At 57.4% G+C, this 21,734-nt stretch overlaps 1 long non-coding RNA gene across 1 annotated transcript in view; it reads right to left on the bottom strand.

Moving 5' to 3' along the window:
* Positions 1–5,179: 5,179 nt before the first annotated feature.
* The window catches only part of LOC134929078 (uncharacterized), a 34,756-nt gene continuing 18,201 nt past the window's right edge, over positions 5,180–21,734 (bottom strand). The window contains exons 2-3 of the long non-coding RNA XR_010178261.1: positions 5,467–5,589; positions 5,180–5,362 (exon numbers count right to left, since the gene is read on the bottom strand). This is a non-coding gene — a long non-coding RNA (uncharacterized LOC134929078). The remainder of the gene's footprint in view (positions 5,363–5,466; positions 5,590–21,734) is intronic.

The raw sequence follows: 21,734 nt of genomic DNA, 5'->3' as shown, positions 1-21,734 counted from the left end.
TGGTGACTGACGTATACTCTGGTGCATGTGCAGGTGAGATCCCGACCACTTGTCCAGGAGATTCAGTTGGAAGGACCGAACATGAAGTCTTCCGTACTGCAGAGCCTCGTAGGAGGCAACCATCTTCCCCAGAAGGCGAATGCACTGATGTACCGATACCCGGGCAGGTCTGAAGACATCCCGGACCATTGTTTGTATCACCAACACTTTTTTCACTGGTAGAAATACCCTTTGCACTTCTGTGTCGAGGATCATCCCTAGGAAAGACAATCTCCTTGTCGGCTCCAAATGTGACTTTGGAAGAATCAGGATCCATCCGTGTTCCCTGAGCAGTCGAGTCGTGAGAGCAATGGACTGCAACAACCTCTCCCTGCCATTACCTTGGTGAACACTAGCTGTGCTGTGGCGAGGCAGAATGGCAGTGCCTGGAACTGATAGTGACAGTCCAACAGCGCAAATCTGAGATAAGCCTGGTGTGGCAGCCAAATCGTAATGTGGAGGTACGCATCTTTGATATCTAGAGATACCAGAAACTCTCCCTCCTCCAGACCTGAGATCACTGCTCTCAGAGGGGTATATTTACTAAGCTCCCGATTTTGACCGAGATGCCGTTTTTTCATCAAAGTGTCATCTCGGTAAATCTCGGTCATTTACTAAACACTAATCACGGCAGTGATGAGGGCATTCGTAATTTTTTGCTAGTTCAGGTAAAAAATTACGAATGAATACACCATCGGTCAAAACGCGGCTGTTTAAGTATGAATCTCGGTCATTTACTAAGAAGTGCAAAGCAAAAAAACACAAAACACTGCCGTGAAAAATTACAACTCGTAAAAAAGTCCTAAAAAAAAACAGACCTGCTTTTTTTATCCGTGATTTGAGATGCATGCAGGGATCCATGAGATCCGTGCATGTATATCAGTGGGAAGGGGTGTGAAAGTGCTTATTTTTGCTAAAAAAATTGCGTGGGGTCCCCCCTCCTAAGCATAACCAGCCTCGGGCTCTTTGAGCCGATCCTGGTTGCAGAAATATGGGAAAAAAAATGACAGGGGTTCCCCCATATTTAAGCAACCAGCATCGGGCTCTGCGCCTGGTCCTGGTCCCAAAAATACGGGGGACAAAAAGAGTAGGGGTCCCCCGTATTTTTAAAACCAGCACCGGGCTCCACTAGCTGGACAGATAATGCCACAGCCGGGGGTCACTTTGATACAGCGCCCTGCGGCCGTGGCATCAAAAATCCAACTAGTCACCCCTGGCCGGGGTACCCTGGGGGAGTGGGGACCCCTTCAATCAAGGGGTCCCCCCCCCCCCAGCCACCCAAGGGCCAGGGGTGAAGCCCAAGGCTGTCCCCCCCCATCCAATGGGCTGCGGATGGGAGGGCTGATAGCCTTTGTTGTAAAATAAAAGATATTGTTTTTAGTAGCAGTACTACAAGTCCCAGCAAGCCTCCCCCGCATGCTGGTACTTGGAGAACCACAAGTACCAGCATGCGGCGGAAAAACGGGCCCGCTGGTACCTGTAGTACTACCACTAAAAAAATACCCAAAAAAAGACAAGACACACACACCGTGAAAGTATAATTTTATTACTTACATACACACATACATACATACATACTTACCTATGGCCCCACGCAGGTCGGTCCTCTTGTCCAGTAGAATCCAAGGGTACCTGTTGAATAAATTATACTCACGAGATCCAGGGGTCCAGGCTCCTCGGCAAATCCAGGGTTAATCCACGTACTTGCCAAAAATACAAAAACGGTGTCCCGACCACGAACTGAAAGGGGACCCATGTTTGCACATGGGTCACCTTTCCCCGAATGCAAGAAACCCACTTTGCCTTCTGGCTAAGTGGGTTTCTTCAGCCAATCAGGGAGCGCCACGTTGTAGCACTCTCCTGATCAGCTGTGTGCTCCTGTCTTCACTGACAGGCAGCACACGGCAGTGTTACAATGTAGCGCCTATGCGCTACATTGTAACCAATGATGGGAACTTTCTGCTCAGCGGTGACGTCACTTTAGGTCAACCGCAGGGCAGAAAGTTCCCAGCATTGGTTACAATGGAGCGCATAGGCGCTACATTGTAACACTGCCGTGTGCTGCCTGTCAGTGAAGACAGGAGCACACAGCTGATCAGGAGAGTGCTACAACGTGGCGCTCCCTGATTGGCTGAAGAAACCCACTTAGCCAGAAGGCAAAGTGGGTTTCTTGCATTCGGGGAAAGGTGACCCATGTGCAAACATGGGTCCCCTTTCAGTTCGTGGTCGGGACACCGTTTTTTTATTTTTGGCAAGTACGTGGATTAACCCTGGATTTGCCGAGGAGCCTGGACCCCTGGATCTCGTGAGTAGAATTTATTCAACAGGTACCCTTGGATTCTACTGGACAAGAGGACCGACCTGCGTGGGGCCATAGGTAAGTATGTATGTATGTGTGTATGTAAGTAATAAAATTATACTTTCACGGTGTGTGTGTCTTGTCTTTTTTTGGGTATTTTTTTAGTGGTAGTACTACAGGTACCATCGGGCCCATTTTTCCGCCGCATGCTGGTACTTGTGGTTCTCCAAGTACCAGCATGCGGGGGAGGCTTGCTGGGACTTGTAGTACTGCTACTAAAAACAATATCTATAATTTTACAACAAAGGCTATCAGCCCTCCCATCCGCAGCCCATTGGATGGGGGGGACAGCCTCGGGCTTCACCCCTGGCCCTTGGGTGGCTGGGGGGGGGGACCCCTTGATTGAAGGGGTCCCCACTCCCCCAGGGTACCCCGGCCAGGGGTGACTAGTTGGATTTTTGATGCCACGGCCGCAGGGCACTATATCAAAGTGACCCCCGGCTGTGGCATTATCTGTCCAGCTAGTGGAGCCCGGTGCTGGTTTTAAAAATACGGGGGACCCCTACTCTTTTTGTCCCCCGTATTTTTGGGACCAGGACCAGGCGCAGAGCCCGATGCTGGTTGCTTAAATATGGGGGAACCCCTGTCATTTTTTTCCCCATATTTCTGCAACCAGGATCGGCTCAAAGAGCCCGAGGCTGGTTATGCTTAGGAGGGGGGACCCCACGCATTTTTTTTTGGGATTTTACATTGTTTAATTAAAAAAAAAAAAAAATAAGAACCCCAGCACGGATCACACAGATCCGGCCGAGATTGATTGTAAAAAAAAACGGCAGTGTTTTGCTAATCACTGCCGTAAAAATAGGTAAAAAAAAACGAATGACATCGACATCGGAAGAAAAGAAAAACCCGAATACGACAGCTTAGTAAATCCATCGTAATCAATTCAAAAAGTTGCAGTTTTACACTGTCGATGTCATTCGTGATTGAACTTTGACCTTTTTTCGGAAATTACGAATCTTAGTAAATTTACCCCAGAGACTCCATTTTGAACTTGTATTCCCTTAGATAAGGGTTTAACGACTTCAGGTTCAAAATTGGCCTGACCGAACCATCCGGTTTCGGTACGACAAATAGATTTGAATAATAACCCATGTTTATCAGATGAGGTGGAACTGGGACTATGAGATCTGACCTCTCCAACTTTTGAATGACTTCCTGAAGGATAGCCCTTTCTGTCAGCAAAACTGGCACCCTGATTTGAAGAATCTGTGAGGTGGGAGCTCTTGAAACTCCAGTCTGTACCCCTGGGACACAATATCCTGTAGCCAGGGATCCAGGCCAGATGACACCCAGACATGACTGAAATGTCTGAGTCTCGCTCCCACCTGCCCATTCACCAGGCAGAGAGGTCCACCGTCATGCTGAGGATTTTGAGGACACAGAGGCAGACTTCTGTTCCTTGGAACCTGCAGGTGCAGGTTTTTTGGATTTTATTCAACCACATTTGAAGAAAGTGGTAGGAGGTTTGGACTTTCTAACCTTTGCGGGCCGAAAGGACTGCGTTGTGGATGTAGAAAAGGGTTTCTTTGTCATCTGAGTGACTGAGGGAAGCAAGGTTGACTTACCAGCGGTTGCCATGAAGGGTAGGTTCTCCATACTTCTCCTGGATTCCGCGACTGCCGACCATTGGCATAGCCAGAGTCCCCTGCGGGCTGAGACAGCCATGGAAGATGTCCTTGCATTCAGATGACCCAGGTCCTTCATGGCCTACACCATGAAACCCGCAGAATCCTGTATGTTACGTAAAAACAATTCAATTTCACTTCTATCCATAGAATCTAAGTCCTTTAGTAATGTGCCTGACCACTTTACTATGGCTTTAGAAATCCATGCACAGGCAATAGTGGGCCTTAACGCCACTTCTGAAGCAGTGTATATGGATTTTAACGTAGTTTCAATCTTGCGGTCTGCTGGTTCTTTCAAAGAGGTAGACCCAGGGACAGGTAAAACCACATTTTTAGACAGTCTAGATACAGAAGCATCTACTATAGGTGGGTTTTCCCACTTTTTCCTATCATCCTCAGGGAAAGGAAAAGCCACAAGAACCCTCTTTGGAATCTGGAATTTTTTCCCTGGATTTTCCCAGGATTTTTCAAATGCGTTCAATTCTTTAGACGCAGGGAAGGTCAGGGAGGCTTTCTTATTGTCTGTAAAGTAAGCCTCCTCTACCTGTTTATGTGGTTTGTCAGTAATGTGTAACACATCCCTAATGGCCTCAATCATGAGTTGCACCCCTCTTGCCAGGGAAGTCTCACCCCTCCCCTGAGACAAAATATTACATTCCTGAGTACTTGGAATGGATTCCTCTGGAGAAGATACATATTCTGCTGCACAAGACACAGAGTCCCTGGACATGGTTATGTGATAATACACATACACACACACACACACACACACACACACACACACACACACACACACACACACACTTGTTTTTGTGACCTCATCGGGACCCATGTATGGAACATCCCTCACGGGGATACCATTTCCCTTACCCCTGGAAGGGCCCAGCCTGTAGCCTGTGCAAGGGGACAGAGGGTGCGGGCATGCGTGGCCTGGGAGGGGACCATGGGGACATAATATATGGATCAATTTATGTGTGACACCCTCCCCCCAGCTGGCCAACGGGTGCAATGGCACCCACATTTTATTATGTATTGCTTTATTTATTCATTTATTTATTTATTTGTGTATGGATGCATGTGTTTGTTTACTTATTTATTATTTATTTATTTAGTTAGTTCATGTTCTTTCTCATTATCGCAGTTATTCTGTTCTTTATGTAGAATTTAATTGAAAGCCAGTTCCGAGCCTTCAGTGCTTGGGTTTCAGCCCGTAGGCACGCATCACAATCCTTCTTGCCCGGAACCTTGTAGGAGTGGATGAACCGCATCATGTGTCTTTCAACGGCTCTGACTTCCGCTGGGGTCCATGGTTTTCTCTTAGCACCTCCGCTGTCACCTTTGTGGGAGACGAAAGGTCAGTCACCCTGCAAAGCCATCACCAGCCAAGGCCACCCCCCCACCAACCCCCCCCCCCTCACCAGCATGGAAGGTTGCACCCACCTTTAGGAATGGCTCCCTCCACTGCCACACTGTTTGCTTCTTTCTCGGTGTGCACCACTGTCACCTCACTGGCTTGCCTCTCTGGCTCATCCCCAGAGTCGTCACTTGCCACCTGGATTGGTTCTGGAAATAGAGAAAGACAGTAAACCCCGTCACACCAGCCCACTTACAGTGTCAGTCCCTGGAGACACTTGTCCAGTGATACTTACCATCTGGATCAATGGAGATCTCCTCCAGACTGCGGCCTCTGAACTCAGCCATTCTCCCTTGCTCCAGGGCCACAAAGAGCTTGCTTAACTTGGCCAGCTGCAGGATACCTTCTGGAAGACGGTAATACTGTCGATGCACCCGTATGTCATGTCCGAGGAAATCGGCTAGCTGGTCCATCTCGGTGTCGCTTAGGTTGAGGACCCTGGAAAGGGTGGCTACATGCTTCCGGAGGCGGGTGGAGGACAGAGCTTCGGGATGCTTGGCCCCACACTCCCGGGCATAGAGACAAATGCAGTCGGATCCCCTGAAGTGTGATAAGGCGGCTGGCCTGGCAAACATGTAGAAATTTTCAGGGGTGACACCACACTCTGCCCTCTTCTCGGTCAGGATCTCCATGGCGTTCTGCATGCATGGGGATAACAGGACGGGAACCTTCCTGCCTCTTTTACCAGGTATCTCAATACGGGTGAAGTGGTGACAGAGAGCCTTCTCCATCTCCGAGAGGGCCTAAGCCACGTCACCCTGCAGGTCAGCTGTGTGCCGTGATTCAAATGAGGATAGCCGCATCTTGGACACCTCACCTTCCCTCCTGCGGTTGAAGAGGATCAACTGTGTGAGGGTGACCTTGACCAGGATTGACCACTGCTTTGCAGAAGGGTGGGCAGATAACCCATCCATGTACTCCCGCTGCCGGTCAAGGAGGTACAGGTTCAATCGCTTCACGTCGTCAGTGAAGGGTAGGAGGAGTGGGGCATTCCATTTTATCTCTCGTAGGGTCTTCAGGGCAGCAGTTGAGATGAGCTCACTCCACCTCGCCTCGTACAGTTTCCTGAAGCTCCGTGCGCTCTCCACTGTCAGGGCACTGCCCTCCATCAGCGCCTGGCACTCAACCATGGCGGAAATCTTTTGCAAGCTGTGGCCCACCTTCAGGGACAGCGAGGGGACCCTATATGTGTTGGTCTTGTCATCGTAGCCAGCCAGGCTCCTGACGGCATGCACAACATGGAAAAAGTTGGGTGGGCAGATGAAATCTTCCATGCTCCGCAATGGAGTGACCTTCATTGCATGCAGCAGGAGACGACCAACCTCCCGGAGCTTCAGGCGGATGTACTCGTGCTTGCCGACATCAGACCCCAGTTGGTTGTAGAGGTGCTGCCCGAACTGCATGATGCAGCTGTCCCCCTTGATCACAGGTACCACATCATCATAATTCATTTGGCTCAACAACTTCCACAGGCCGGTGCCAACACCTGGCGGAATGGGTGTGGCGTAAGTGCACAGGGACTGGACCCGAGTACTACCAGGTTTGGGGTGGCCACCCCTTTTACGAAGAGGGCACCTCTTCACATGTTGCCACAGGTCTCGCCTGGAGAACAGACCTTGGCAGTGTGCGCAGTGTATGAAATCTTGGGGAGCTGCTGCTTTGGCCGGCTGCTTGCAAGGTAGTAGGACACCGCTGCCCTCGCGGAGAACACCGATATTATGTGCAAAGTCCCTCCGGTGGCGAATTAGGTCCAGCTGCACTGACCTTTCCCTGGAGTTCTTCTCAAAGCTCAGTGCCCTTGCTACCTCTGGCTCACTGCGGTGGACGGCTTCCACGTGCCTCGCAATTTTGGAATATGGCCTCTCACACCATAGGCAGAAGTTTTTCTTCTTGTTATATGTTCTGGAACCATCCCCTTTTTGGGTAAGAACCTGGACTGACACGCCGTGATGTGTCCGTCGGTTCAGGCCGCCGTCTGTGGAGGAATCCTCGGCTTCTTCCAGCGCCTGTCTCCTGTGAAAAGATGTCTCTTCCGCGCTGCTGTCATTTGAACTGCTCAACTCAGATGAGTCGGGGAGATAGTCTTCATCACTGCCATCCGTTTTACTGTCTGCCCCATCCGCGTTCATTGTCTTAAGGAAACAAGCCAGGGACTTCCGGGAGTGGAAAACAGACCGAGGACTTCTGGGAGTGAGAGATATATAATGGTGAACTTCTGGGGGTGGGAGACAAACCAAGGACTTCTGGGAGTGTGTGATGCTGTGTGCTTTGACCCTGCCCAGTTTAAAAAAAATAAAATAAAGTGCAGCTGGGTTGTCCAATATCCCCATCCACTGCTGCAGCACAAGGGGTAAAAAAAAAAAAAAAAAAAAACACACGCAAAACCAAAACGAACCTCCCCCCTAATAAAAACACACACAAAAATAAAAAAAATTTCAAACCACAAAAAGGACTCCCCAAAATAAACAGTACGGGAAAAATACCTTGGCCGGCAGCGGGGTTTGTCCAGTATCCCCATCCGCCACTGCAGTGCATGGGGCAAGAACAAGACCCCCCCACCCCCACAAAAACAAAAACAAAAAACAACCCCCCCCCCCCAATAAACAGTACTGGAAAAATACCTTGTCCGGCAGTGGGGTTTGTCCAGTATCCCCATCTGCCACTGCAGTGCCTGGGGCAAGAACAAGACCCCCCCCCCAAAAAAAAAAACAACAACCCTGAAATAAAAGAAAAACAACACACCCCAAAACACCCAAAACAAGCAGACCCCCCAAAATAAAGAAAACCAAAGCCCCCCCCCAAAAAAAGAAAAGATAAACAACACACACAAAAACACCCAAAAAACAAACAGACCCCCCAAAATAAACAGTACGGGAAAAATACATTGGCCGGCAGCGGGGTTTGTCCAATATCCCCATCCGCTACTGCAGTGCTTGGGGCAAGAACAAGACCACCCCACAAAAAAAAGCACCCCACCCAAAAAAAAGACCCCCCAAAATAAAAAGTACTGGAAAAATACCTTGTCCGGCAGTGGGGTTTGTCCATTATCCCCATCTGCCACTGCAGTGCCTGAGGCAAGAACAAGACCCCCCCCCCAAAAAAAAAAAAACACACCCAAAAAAACTAAAGAAAAACAACACACCCAAAAACAAACAGACCCCCCCAAAAAATAAACAAGTACAAAGCACCCCCCCTTCTCCCCCTCCCAAACCCCCCCTAAACAAATTCCAAAACAAAAGAAAAACTACAAACAAACAAACCCCCCCCCTCCAGAAAAAAAACCAGCATGGGAAAAATAATTGTGGCAGCGTCGGGAATGCCAAGAATCCCCATCCGCTGACGCTGCAGCGCCTGCGTAGAGAAAAAAGCCCCCCCAAAAAAACCACACAAAAAAACCCCCCTAAAAACCATGGGCCGGCAGCAGGTGTGTCCAGCCCATGGGAGTGGGGGGGAGAAATAAAAACCTTCCCCCCAATAATCCCCCTCCCCCCCCAAAATGGGAAAAAATCCACAAGCTGGGGCTGTCTAGTATCTGCATTCCGCCATTGACCCGCCGGACGGCGGGTGTTCCCCGGCTGTTCAGCCCTGGGGAAGGGGCAGCCGGCCCCCGACTATTAAGCCCGGGGAGCGGGGGCTCTGGCCGAGTATTAAGCCCAGGGAGGGACCAGCCACCTGGGACGGGAGGACCAGGGGAGAGGCGCCTCCGCCGACCCACCTGGCCGGCGAAGGCGCTGGCCCTCGTGCCGAACCGATTGTCCCCGGCCAAGTCCCCGGGACGGGACACTGCTCGCGCCGCCGGCCCCCGATTATTAAGCCCGGAGAGCGGGGGCTCCGGCCGGGTATTAAGCCCAGGGAGGGACCAGCCACCGGGGACGGGAGGACCAGGGGAGAGGCGCCTCCGCTGACCCACCCGGCCGGCGGAGGCGCTGGCCCTCGTGCCGAACCGATTGTCCCCGGCCAAGTCCCCGGGACGGGACACTGCTCGCGCCGCCGGCCCCCGACTATTAAGCATGGAGAGCGGGGGCTCCGGCCGGGTATTAAGCCCAGGGAGGGACCAGCCACCGGGGACGGGAGGACAAGGGGAGAGGCGCCTCCGCTGACCCACCTGGCTGGCGGAGGCGCTGGCCCTCGCGCCGAACCGATTGTCCCCGGCCAAGTCCCCGGGACGGGACACTGCTCGCGCCGCCGGCCCCCGATTATTAAGCCCGGAGAGCGGGGGCTCCGGCCGGGTATTAAGACCAGGGAGGGACCAGCCACCGGGGACGGGAGTACCAGGGGAGAGGCGCCTCCGCTGACCCACCCGGCCGGCGGAGGCGCTGGCCCTCGTGCCGAACCGATTGTCCCCGGCCAAGTCCCCGGGACAGGACACTGCTCGCGCCACCGGCCCCCGACTATTAAGCATGGAGAGCGGGGGCTCCGGCCGGGTATTAAGCCCAGGGAGGGACCAGCCACCGGGGACGGGAGGACCAGGGGAGAGGCGCCTCCGCTGACCCACCCGGCCGGCGGAGGCGCTGGCCCTCGCGCCGAACCGACTGTCCCCGGCCAAGTCCCTGGGACGGGACACTGCTCGCGCCGCCGGCCCCCGATTATTAAGCCCGGAGAGCGGGGGCTCCGGACGGTTATTAAGCCCAGGGAGGAACCAGCCACCGGGGACGGGAGGACCAGGGAAGAGGCGCCTCCGCTGACCCACCCGGCCGGCGGAGGCGCTGGCCCTCGCGCCGAACCGACTGTCCCCGGCCAAGTCCCCGGGACGGGACACTGCTCGCGCCGCCGGCCCCCGATTATTAAGCCCGGAGAGCGGGGGCTCCGGACGGTTATTAAGCCCAGGGAGGAACCAGCCACCGGGGACGGGAGGACCAGGGAAGAGGCGCCTCCGCTGACCCACCCGGCCGGCGGAGGCGCTGGCCCTCGCGCCGAACCGACTGTCCCCGGCCAAGTCCCCGGGACGGGACACTGCTCGCGCCGCCGGCCCCCGATTATTAAGCCCGGAGAGCGGGGGCTCCGGCCGGGTATTAAGCCCAGGGAGGGACCAGCCACCGGGGACGGGAGGACCAGGGGAGAGGCGCCTCCGCTGACCCACCCGGCCGGCGGAGGCGCTGTCCCTCGTGCCGAACCGATTGTCCCCGGCCAAGTCCCCAGGACGGGACACTGCTCGCGCCGCCGGCCAGCAAGAAGCTTTGGGTGCGTGGGTACAGGACGCCCCATACGCCCACCCCCGCAGTCAGCCAAATATTGACTGATTTCGTGGCACTCGGTCATAATATCAGAGATAGTAGCTCAGGCTCCTCTAGTTTCTCAGCTTTACACGTGCAGCAAATGTCTGATCTTATAGTTACTCTCTTATAGAGAATTTCAATAGTGACAACACATCATCAGTAGGCCGACACAAACCTAACCACCAGCGCCCAATATCTCAACCTGACACCAAAGTGAGAAATGATGACAGCAGATCCCCCCCTCCACCTCCAAGGTGAAGGGGGTTACGAAAACCTTGCACAGCAATAACGTTCAACCATGGCCAATAAGTAAAGGAACCAGCAAACCTTAGAACCCTGCAGTCACCATCACCGCCCTGCAGAGCCTGTCCCACACTCCCACCGCCTAAGGGGGGACGAGGGTGGTTATCACCCCACCTCCAAGATGGATTAGGAACTGACAACCTCCCGCGACAGCCCCCAACCATACCTCTCACTCAGACTCGAGCAAGCATTGGGGAATCCAGCAGCCCTCCGGATCCTGCGGTGATGCGGGGGAAAGCTGCAGACAGGGCGGAGGAGCAGCCGGTGGAGGTGACGCCTCCGGCCGACATCCCCGCCCTGCGGAGCCTGTCCCGCACCCCGCCGCCTAAGGAGAATTTTCAGGGGTGACACCACACTCTGCCCTCTTCTCGGTCAGGATCTCCATGGCGTTCTGCATGCATGGGGATAACAGGACGGGAACCTTCCTGCCTCTTTTACCATGTATCTCAATACGGGTGAAGTGGTGACAGAGAGCCTTCTCCATCTCCGAGAGGGCCTAAGCCACGTCACCCTGCAGGTCAGCTGTGTGCCGTGATTCAAATGAGGATAGCCGCATCTTGGACACCTCACCTTCCCTCCTGCGGTTGAAGAGGATCAACTGTGTGAGGGTGACCTTGACCAGCATTGACCACTGCTTTGCAGAAGGGTGGGCAGATAACCCATCCATGTACTCCCGCTGCCGGTCAAGGAGGTACAGGTTCAATCGCTTCACGTCGTCAGTGAAGGGTAGGAGGAGTGGGGCATTCCATTTTATCTCTCGTAGGGTCTTAAGGGCAGCAGTTGAGATGAGCTCACTCCACCTCGCCTCGTACAGTTTCCTGAAGCTCCGTGCGCTCTCCACTGTCAGGGCACTGCCCTCCATCAGCGCCTGGCACTCAACCATGGCGGAAATCTTTTGCAAGCTGTGGCCCACCTTCAGGGACAGCGAGGGGACACTATATGTGTTGGTCTTGTCATCGTAGCCAGCCAGGCTCCTGACGGCATGCACCACATGGAAAAAGTTGGGTGGGCAGATGAAATCTTCCATGCTCCGCAATGGAGTGACCTTCATTGCATGCAGCAGGAGACGACCCACCTCCCGGAGCTTCTGGCGGATGTACTCTCGTGCTTGCCGACATCAGACCCCAGTTGGTTGTAGAGGTGCTGCCCGAACTGCATGATGCAGCTGTCCCCCTTGATCACAGGTACCACATCATCATAATTCATTTGGCTCAACAACTTCCACAGGCCGGTGCCAACACCTGGCCGAATGGGTGTGGCGTAAGTGCACAGGGACTGGACCCGAGTACTACCAGGTTTGGGGTGGCCACCCCTTTTACGAAGAGGGCACCTCTTCACATGTCGCCACAGGTGTCGCCTGGAGAACAGACCTTGGCAGTGTGCGCAGTGCATGAAATCTTGGGGAGCTGCTGCTTTGGCCGGCTGCTTGCAAGGTAGTAGGACACCGCTGCCCTCGCGGAGAACACCGATATTATGTGCAAAGTTCCCCCGGTGGCGAATTAGGTCCAGCTGCACTGACCTTTCCCTGGAGTTCTTCTCAAAGCTCAGTGCCCTTGCTACCTCTGGCTCACTGCGGTGGACGGCTTCCACGTGCCTCGCAATTTTGGAATATGGCCTCTCACACCATAGGCAGAAGTTTTTCTTCTTGTTATATGTTCTGGAACCATCCCCTTTTTGGGTAAGAACCTGGACTGACACGCCGTGATGTGTCCGTCGGTTCAGGCCGCCGTCTGTGGAGGAAGCCTCGGCTTCTTCCAGCGCCTGTCTCCTGTGAAAAGATGTCTCTTCCGCGCTGCTGTCATTTGAACTGCTCAACTCAGATGAGTCGGGGAGATAGTCTTCATCACTGCCATCCGTTTTACTGTCTGCCCCATCCGCGTTCATTGTCTTAAGGAAACAAGCCAGGGACTTCCGGGAGTGGAAAACAGACCGAGGACTTCTGGGAGTGAGAGTTATATAATGGTGAACTTCTGGGGGTGGGAGACAAACCAAGGACTTCTGGGAGTGTGTGATGCTGTGTGCTTTGACCGTGCCCAGTTTAAAAAAAATAAAATAAAGTGCAGCTGGGTTGTCCAATATCCCCATCCACTGCTGCAGCACAAGGGGTAAAAAAAAAAAAAAACACACGCAAAACCAAAACGAACCTCCCCCCTAATAAAAACACACACAAAAATAAAAAAACATTTCAAACCACAAAAAGGACTCCCCAAAATAAACAGTACGGCAAAAATACCTTGGCCGGCAGCGGGGTTTGTCCAGTATCCCCATCCGCCACTGCAGTGCATGGGGCAAGAACAAGACCCCCCCCCCCACAAACCCCCCCCCCCCCAATAAACAGTACTGGAAAAATAGCTTGTCCGGCAGTGGGGTTTGTCCAGTATCCCCATCTGCCACTGCAGTGCCTGGGGCAAGAACAAGACCCCCCCAAAAAAAAAAAAAAAACCCCTGAAATAAAAGAAAAACAACACACCCCAAAACACCCAAAACAAGCAGACCCCCCAAAATAAAGAAAACCAAAGCCCCTCCCCCCAAAAAAAAAAGAAAAACAACACACACAAAAACACCCAAAAAACAAACAGACCCCCCAAAATAAACAGTACGGGAAAAATACATTGGCCGGCAGCGGGGTTTGTCCAATATCCCCATCCGCTACTGCAGGGCTTAGGGCAAGAACAAGACCACCCCACAAAAAAAAGCACCCCACCCAAAAAAAAGACCCCCCAAAATAAAAAGTACTGGAAAAATACCTTGTCCGGCAGTGGGGTTTGTCCATTATCCCCATCTGCCACTGCAGTGCCTGGGGCAAGAACAAGACCCCCCCCCCCCCCAAAACAAAAAAACACACCCAAAAAAACTAAAGAAAAACAACACACCCAAAAACAAACAGACCCCCCCAAAAAATAAACAAGTACAAAGCACCCCCCCTTCTCCCCCTCCCAAACCCCCCCCCCCTAAACAAATTCCAAAACAAAAGAAAAACCACAAACAAACAAACCCCCCCCCCCTCCAGAAAAAAAACCAGCACGGGAAAAATAATTGTGGCGGCGTCGGGAATGCCAAGAATCCCCATCCGCTGACGCTGCAGCGCCTGCGTAGAGAAAAAAGCCCCCCCAAAAAAACACAAAAAAACCCCCTAAAAACCATGGGCCGGCAGCAGGTGTGTCCAGCCCATGGGAGTGGGGGGAGAAATAAAAACCTTCCCCCCAATAATCCCCCTCCCCCCCCAAAATGGGAAAAAATCCACAAGCTGGGACTGTCTAGTATCTGCATTCCGCCATTGACCCGCCGGACGGCGGGTGTTCCCCGGCTGTTCAGCCCTGGGGAAGGGGCAGCCGGCCCCCGACTATTAAGCCCGGGGAGCGGGGGCTCCGGCCGAGTATTAAGCCCAGGGAGGGACCAGCCACCTGGGACGGGAGGACCAGGGGAGAGGCGCCTCCGCCGACCCACCTGGCCGGCGAAGGCGCTGGCCCTCGTGCCGAACCGATTGTCCCCGGCCAAGTCCCCGGGACGGGACACTGCTCGCGCCGCCGGCCCCCGATTATTAAGCCCGGAGAGCGGGGGCTCCGGCCGGGTATTAAGCCCAGGGAGGGACCAGCCACCGGGGACGGGAGGACCAGGGGAGAGGCGCCTCCGCTGACCCACCCGGCCGGCGGAGGCGCTGGCCCTCGTGCCGAACCGATTGTCCCCGGCCAAGTCCCCGGGACGGGACACTGCTCGCGCCGCCGGCCCCCGACTATTAAGCATGGAGAGCGGGGGCTCCAGCCGGGTATTAAGCCCAGGGAGGGACCAGCCACCGGGGGACGGGAGGACCAGGGGAGAGGCGCCTCCGCTGACCCACCTGGCCGGCGGAGGCGCTGGCCCTCGCGCCGAACCGATTGTCCCTGGCCAAGTCCCCGGGACGGGACACTGCTCGCGCCGCCGGCCCCCGATTATTAAGCCCGGAGAGCGGGGGCTCCAGCCGGGTATTAAGCCCAGGGAGGGACCAGCCACCGGGGACGGGAGTACCAGGGGAGAGGCGCCTCCGCTGACCCACCCGGCCGGCGGAGGCGCTGGCCCTCGTGCCGAACCGATTGTCCCCGGCCAAGTCCCTGGGACGGGACACTGCTCGCGCCACCGGCCCCCGACTATTAAGCATGGAGAGCGGGGGCTCCGGCCGGGTATTAAGCCCAGGGAGGGACCAGCCACCGGGGACGGGAGGACCAGGGGAGAGGCGCCTTCGCTGACCCACCCTGCCGGCGGAGGCGCTGGCCCTCGCGCCGAACCGATTGTCCCTGGCCAAGTCCCCAGGACGGGACACTGCTCGCGCCGCCGGCCCCCGATTATTAAGTATGGAGAGTGGGGGCTCTTGCCGGGTATTAAGCCCAGGGAGGGACCAGCCACCGGGGACGGGAGGACCAGGGGAGAGGCGCCTCCGCTGACCCACCCGGCCGGCGGAGGCGCTGGCCCTCGCGCCGAACCGACTGTCCCCGGCCAAGTCCCTGGGACGGGACACTGCTCGCGCCGCCGGCCCCCGATTATTAAGCCCGGAGAGCGGGGGCTCCGGACGGTTATTAAGCCCAGGGAGGAACCAGCCACCGGGGACGGGAGGACCAGGGGAGAGGCGCCTCCGCTGACCCACCCGGCCGGCGGAGGCGCTGGCCCTCGCGCCGAACCGACTGTCCCCGGCCAAGTCCCCGGGACGGGACACTGCTCGCGCCGCCAGCCCCCGATTATTAAGCCCGGAGAGCGGGGGCTCCAGCCGGGTATTAAGCCCAGGGAGGGACCAGCCACCGGGGACGGGAGGACCAGGGGAGAGGCGCCTCCGCTGACCCACCCGGCCGGCGGAGGCGCTGGCCCTCGTGCCGAACCGATTGTCCCTGGCCAAGTCCCCAGGACGGGACACTGCTCGCGCCGCCGGCCAGCAAGAAGCTTCGGGTGCATGGGTACAGGACGCCCCATACGCCCACCCCCGCAGTCAGCCAAATATTGACTGATTTCGTGGCACTCGGTCATAATATCAGAGATAGTAGCTCAGGCTCCTCTAGTTTCTCAGCTTCACACGTGCAGCAAATGTCTGATCTTATAGTTACTCTCTTATAGAGAATTTCAATAGTGACAACACATCATCAGTAGGCCGACACAAACCTAACCACCAGCGCCCAATATCTCAACCTGACACCAAAGTGAGAAATGATGACAGCAGATCCCCCCCTCCACCTCCAAGGTGAAGGGGGTTACGAAAACCTTGCACAGCAATAACGTTCAACCATGGCCAATAAGTAAAGGAAGCAGCAAACCTTAGAACCCTGCAGTCACCATCACCGCCCTGCAGAGCCTGTCCCACACTCCCACCGCCTAAGGGGGGAAGAGGGTGGTTATCACCCCACCTCCAAGATGGATTAGGAACTGACAACCTCCCGCGACAGCCCCCAACCATACCTCTCACTCAGACTCGAGCAAGCATTGGGGAATCCAGCAGCCCTCCGGATCCTGCGGTGATGCGGGGGAAAGCTGCAGACAGGGCGGAGGAGCAGCCGGTGGAGGTGACGCCTCCGGCCGACATCCCCGCCCTGCGGAGGCTGTCCCGCACCCCGCCGCCTAAGGAGGACAAGGGTGGCTGTCACCTCCCCCCCTCCTGGATAGAGGGGGGCAGACATCCTCAATCCATCCCGACCCGTGCCGCTCATCCGCCAGCAACCATTGGGGAATCCGGCAGCCCTCCGGATCCTGCGGTGATGCGGGGGTGGCTGCAGACACGGTGGATCAGCGACCGGTGGAGGAGAAAACTCCGGCCGACATCACCGCCCTGCGGAGCCTGTCCCGCACCCCGCTGCCTAAGGTGGACGAGGGTGGCTGTCACCTCCCCCCTCCTGGATGGAGGGGGGTCAGACATCCTCAATCCATCCCCGACCCGTGCCGCTCAGTTGCCAGCAAGCATTGGGGAATCCGGCAGCCCTCCGGATCCTGCGGTGATGCGGGAGGAGGCTGCAGACAGGGCGGAGCAGCGACCGGTGGAGGTGACCCCTCCGGTCGACATCACCGCCCTGCAGAGCCTGTCCCGCACCCCGCCGCCTAAGGTGGATGAGGGTGGCTGTCACCTCCCCCCCTCCTGGATGGAGGGGGGTCAGACATCCTCAATCCATCCCCGACCTGTGCCGCTCAGTCGCCAGCAAGCATTGGGGAATCCGGCAGCCCTCCGGATCCTGCGGTGATGCGGGAGGAGGCTGCAGACAGGGCGGAGCAGCGACCGGTGGAGGTGACCCCTCCGGTCGACATCACCGCCCTGCGGAGCCTGTCCCGCACCCCGCCGCCTAAGGTGGACGAGGGTGGCTGTCACCTCCCCCCCCTCCTGGATGGAGGGGGGTCAGACATCCTCAATCCATCCCCGACCTGTGCCGCTCAGTCGCCAGCAAGCATTAGGGAATCCGGCAGCCCTCCGGATCCTGCGGTGATGCGGGAGGAGGCTGCAGACAGGGCGGAGCAGCAACCGGTGGAGGTGACCACTCCAGCCGACATCACCGCCCTGCGGAGCCTGTCCCGCACCCCGCCGCCTAAGGTGGTAGAGGGTGGCTGTCACCTCCCCCCCTCCTGGATGGAGGCGGAGCAGCGAGCGGTGGAGGTGACCCCTCCGGCCGACATCACCGCCCTGCGGAGCCTGTCCCGCACCCCGCCGCCTAAGGTGGACGAGGGTGGCTGTCACCTCCCCCCCTCCTGGATGGAGGGGGGTCAGACATGCTCAATCCATCCCCGACCTATGCCGCTCAGTCGCCAGCAAGCATTGGGGAATCCGGCAGCCCTCCGGATCCTGCGGTGATGCAGGGGGAGGCTGCAGACAGGGCGGAGCAGCGAGCGGTGGAGGTGACCCCTCCGGCCGACATCACCGCCCTGCGGAGCCTGTCCCGCACCCCGCCGCCTAAGGTGGACGAGGGTGGCTGTCACCTCCCCCCCTCCTGGATGGAGGGGGGGCAGACATCCTCAATCCATCCCCAACCCGTGCCACTGGGCCGCCAGCAAGCATTGGGGAATCCGGCAGCCCTCCGGATCCTGCGGTGATGCGGGGGTGGCTGCAGACAGGGTGGATCAGCGACCGGTGGAGGTGACAACTCCGGCCGACATCACCGCCCTGCGGAGCCTGTCCCGCACCCCGCCGCCTAAGGTGGATGAGGGTGGCTGTCACCTCCCCCCCTCCTGGATGGAGGGGGGTCAGACATCCTCAATCCATCCCCGACCCGTGCCGCTCAGTTGCCAGCAAGCATTGGGGAATCCGGCAGCCCTCCGGATCCTGCGGTGATGCGGGAGGAGGCTGCAGACAGGGCGGAGCAGCGACTGGTGGAGGTGACCCCTCCGGCCGACATCGCCGCCCTGCAGAGCCTGTCCCGCACCCCGCCGCCTAAGGTGGACGAGGGTGGCTGTCACCTCCCCCCCTCCTGGATGGAGGGGGGGCAGACATCCTCAATCCATCCCCAACCTGTGCAACTCGGCCGCCAGCAAGCATTGGGGAATCCGGCAGCCCTCCGGATCCTGCAGTGATGCGGGGGGAGGCTGCAGATAGGGCGGAGCAGCGAGCGGTGGAGGTGACCCCTCCGGCCGACATCACCGCCCTGCGGAGCCTGTCCCGCACCCCGCCGCCTAAGGTGGACGAGGGTGGCTGTCACCTCCCCCGCTCCTGGATGGAGGGGGGGCAGACATCCTCAAGCCATCCCCAACCCATGCCACTCGGCCGCCAGCAAGCATTGGGGAATCCGGCAGCCCTCCGGATCCTGCAGTGATGCGGGGGGATGCTGCAGACAGGGCGTAGCAGCGACCGGTGGAGGTGACCCCTCCGGCCGACATCACCGCCCTGCGGAGCCTGTCCCGCACCCCGCCGCCTAAGGTGGATGAGGGTGGCTGTCACCTCCCCCCCTCCTGGATGGAGGGGGGGCAGACGTCCTCAATCCATCCCCAACCCGTGCCACTCGGCCGCCAGCAAGCATTGGGGAATCCGGCAGCCCTCCGGATCCCGCGGTGATGCGGGGGGAGGCTGCAGACAGGGCGGAGCAGCGACCGGTGGAGGTGACCCCTCCGGCCGACATCACCGCCCTGCGGAGCCTGTCCCGCACCCCGCCGCCTAAGGGGGGACGAGAGTGGTTATCACCCCCCCCCATCCATAATGTAGGGGGACCTGAAAACCTCCCGCGACAGCCCCCAGCTGTGCCACTCAGCTGAGGGCAAGCATTTTGGGTTACAGCAGCCCTCCAGTTTCTGCGTTGATGCGGAAGGCTACTGGCAGGATCAACAAGGTAGCTCTCAGTCGCCAGCGGTGACAGGGGGTGAGCCAGCCGCCATCTCGAAAGCAGCAGGAAACCCCACAGAGAAGAAGGAGCCACACACCAAGCAGGCAACCAACAAGAGGAGTAGGCCCGGTGGATGGCCATCAGTGTGGGCCAAGTGAGAAGTTCAGAGTCAGATGGACAGTGGGGCCCGCTCTCCGTGGTACCCAGGCACCAGGCACATTGATCAGCCCCCAGATAAAGGGGGACAGCACCCACTCGATCTCACATTTTTCTCCTCACCCGACAACCTGTTCACTAGGCAACCAGTGCAAGCCGCCCTGGGGGACAGTTTGGGTAAGCAGCGATTTAAAAAGGTCGCTTCAGGCCTCCCGACCCAGGTCCCCGCCGGTCGAGGCGAGGGTGAGCCGTCGGCCCCCAGGGAACCCCGCTGCCTCCAACCCATCACATCCCGATCTACACCTGACTGGTTTCATCTTGTCATGGGGGGTGAAAGGTTCATATTGTAAAGGGCTATTCCTCTCTCCAGGATACCGTCAATGATACATGGGTAGTCCCAGGCCCACTCAGTGCGCAGCTTCCACTGGATCCCTCCAAAGGGGCCTCCCACTCTCCCTTTTTCTACTGACGTATTCCAGTCAGCTTTGCTCAGAGCCTGTGCTTCTCTCTCACGCCATACGATACTCCCCTTTCTCGCACACTTTCTATCTCACTCTACCTCCATCCTGTCTGGCTCTTCTCTCCGCAGGGACCCACAGCTGAACCCTTCCGTGCAGCCACCTGCGGCCATTGACAGACCGCATCATTGGTTCATGGTGGCACTTGTGCAGTTCCCGGGAAATAATGTGCTCCACCAGGGTCCAATGGCGAGCTTTGCTAGGTGATGGGGACACTTCCCCAGCACCCCTGGTGTTGTCGGGCAAGCAAATGGCCCTCCCTGCCGGGGTGCATGGAGCCACATCGATCGGGTTTGCAGGACAAAGAAAAGAGGACTTTCTATCGAGTACCCATCTTTTCCCCGGCTGGACTGTTCTCATCCTGTGAATCTCTCAGCTGGGTTCTCTTGGACGTAGCAGGACAGGTGATGCGCGTGACACTTTTGCAGTACACTCTCCTATTTTACCCAGGCTCTTGGAACCACTCCCAGCTCAGCCGTACACACTAATCAGCATGACTTCCACAAATTGCAGTAACCAGTTGAGCACACTGGGGGGCGCTGCTCTCAGGAATAGGGAGCCAGGCCAAGCCCGGTCCGCAGGCTCCAACCGATGCCTGGAGGAGCCCCATTTCGGCCTCGGAGGGGAGATCGGAGGAACGAAAGACTGGAAGTCACGGTGGGACTGCGCTTCCCCTGTCTGCCACAGGGGGCGCTGCATCAGGCGAGAAGGAGCTGGGCCAAGCCCGGTCCGCAGGCTCCAATCGATGCCCGGAGAAGACCCATTTCAGCCTCGGAGGGAAAATAGGAGGAACGGGAGACTGGAAGTCCCGGTGAGACTGCGCTTCCCCCATCTGCCACAGGGGGCGCTGCGCCAGGGAAGAAGGAGGTGGGCCAAGCCCGGTCCGCAGGCTCCAACCGATGCCCGGAGGAGCCCCATTTCAGCCTCGGAGGGAAGATCGTAGGAACGGGAGACTGGAAGTCCCGGTGAGACTACACTTCCCCCATCTTCCACAGGGGGCGGTGCGCCAGGGAAGAAGGAGCTGGGCCAAGCCCGATCCGCAGGCTCCAACCGATGCCCGGAGGAGCCCCATTTCATCCTCGGAGGGAAGATCGGAGGAACGGGAGACTGGAAGTCCCAGTAAGACTGCGCTTCCCCCATCTTCCACAGGGGGCGCTGCGCCAGGGAAGAAGGAGCTGGGCCAAGCCCGATCCGCAGGCTCCAACCGATGCCCGGAGGAGCCCCATTTCAGCCTCGGAGGGAAGATTGGAGGAACGGGAGACTGGAAGTCCCAGTGAGACTGCACTTTCCCCATCTGCCACAAGGGGGCGCTGCACCAGGGGAGAGGGAGCCGGCCCAAGCCCGGTCTGCAGGCTCCAACCGATGCCCGGAGGAGCCCCATTTCAGCCACGGAGGGGAGATCGGAGGAACGGGAGACTGGAAGTCCCGGTGGGACTGCGCTTCCCCCATCTGTCACAGGGGGCGCTGCGCCAGGGAAGAAGGAGCTGGGCCAAGCCCGGTCCGCAAGCTCCAACCGATGCCCGGAGGAGCCCCATTTTAGCTTCGGAGGGAACATCGGAGGAACGGGAGACTGGAAGTCCCGGTGAGACTGCACTTCTCCCATCTTCCACAGGGGGGCGCTGCACCAGAGGAGAGGGAGCCGGCCCAAGCCCGGTCCGCAGGCTCCAACCGATGCCCGGAGGAGCCCCATTTCAGCCACGGAGGGGAGATCGGAGGAACGGGAGACTGGAAGTCCCGGTGAGACTGCGCTTCCCCCATCTGCCACAGGGGGCGCTGCGCCAGGGGAGAGGGAGCCGGCCCAAGCCCGGTCCGCAGGCTCCAACCAATGCCCTGAGGAGCCCCATTTCAG

The sequence above is a fragment of the Pseudophryne corroboree genome, chromosome 5 (genome assembly GCF_028390025.1).
Source record: "Pseudophryne corroboree isolate aPseCor3 chromosome 5, aPseCor3.hap2, whole genome shotgun sequence".
NCBI lineage: Eukaryota > Metazoa > Chordata > Amphibia > Anura > Myobatrachidae > Pseudophryne > Pseudophryne corroboree.
Note: the sequence above shows the minus strand (reverse complement) of the source record. Positions and strands in the feature narration are given on the sequence as shown.